Source organism: Cyclopterus lumpus, chromosome 22 (genome assembly GCF_009769545.1).
Source record: "Cyclopterus lumpus isolate fCycLum1 chromosome 22, fCycLum1.pri, whole genome shotgun sequence".
NCBI classification, from domain to species: domain Eukaryota; kingdom Metazoa; phylum Chordata; class Actinopteri; order Perciformes; family Cyclopteridae; genus Cyclopterus; species Cyclopterus lumpus.
Window position 1 is genome coordinate 21,257,458 of NC_046987.1, and position 1,138 is coordinate 21,258,595.

The 1,138-nt window shown below is 38.3% G+C and overlaps 1 protein-coding gene across 1 annotated transcript in view; it reads right to left on the reverse strand.

Annotated features, from left to right (window-relative positions):
- Positions 1 to 439: 439 nt before the first annotated feature.
- Positions 440 to 1,138, reverse strand: part of arhgap5 (Rho GTPase activating protein 5) — a 38,412-nt gene continuing 37,713 nt past the window's right edge. The window contains exon 7 of the mRNA XM_034562776.1: positions 440 to 1,138. This exon is cut by the window's right edge and continues 3,526 nt beyond it. The gene's annotated coding sequence lies outside the window, so the exon portion shown is untranslated.

Consider the following 1,138-nt stretch of genomic DNA (forward strand, 5'->3'; position numbering starts at 1 on the left):
ACTGGTACTACTAATAGTACATTTACCTAAGAACATCTTTCCCTTCAGAAACAGATCAATATAAAAACGTATTTATAAACTCGTAAAATCCAGTTAAAAGGAAGATTTCAATATATAAATATATATATTTATATATTCACAGCAGATTTTTTTTTAAAAATTAAAAAAAAATGAAACTTTATTCGGAAACATTATGGAGAGAAAACAGATTTTTTCATTTCTGAAAATCATTTTTATTTACTATAATACACGGCGGATGACGTTAAGAGTCAGTTGGTTTGTACACCGGAGTGACTGGATGAGGTCTTATCAACAGAATGATAAAAGATAAACAGTTGAGTGATTGATGGAAATACTACAGACGAACAGCTCAATCTTTTAGTATCTAGCAGCTGCTGACACCCCCCCCCCCCCCCCCCCCCCCCCTAAAAACCTTGTAGATCAGGACGCTCTTGGCCCCCTTCGATGTGCCCTTCAGTCCAACATCATAAAACCTTAAAATGGTCTTTTTTTTTTTGGGCTACGTTCCATTTTGAATATTTATCCCCTTTAACACACACTTCACTCCTCTCATTCACACCGCTGAGGAAAAGGACGTCTGGTTTGGGCTGCGTCCCATTCCAGACACGTGTCCCCCTTTTCAAAGTCCGTCTGGTTGGGGCCGGGCTCCATTCCATTTCTCTTCAGCTCGACTTTTTTTTACTCAAATAAAAAAATAAGAGGAAAAGAAGATAATCTATCTAATTTTCCTTTTTCTACTCCCTAAAGTTTGTGTCCTCTCTCGTTGTTACAATTCATATTTTAAAATCTTTTTAAATTTCAGGTGCAATTATCTGTTGATTATTTTGGGGGATTTAACTAATTAAAAGTCTTCAAATATCTTCATTCAAATAAAAAAAAATAGAAACATCGGCAAAAGTTGCCAAAAACTGAAAAAGGAAACAATCTTAAATCTTCGTGACGTCATCTGGACGTCCAGGAAACAGCTGACTGGCTGTGAGGACAAGGAGACACGCTTCTGAAATGGGACGCACCCCGCTCGACATTCTTCGTCCCTCGTCGCTTCGACGATCACGTTTATTTTCCGCCGAGTTTCAATCGAGATCCGGGCCGCTTTACTTTAGGGCAGAGCAATGCA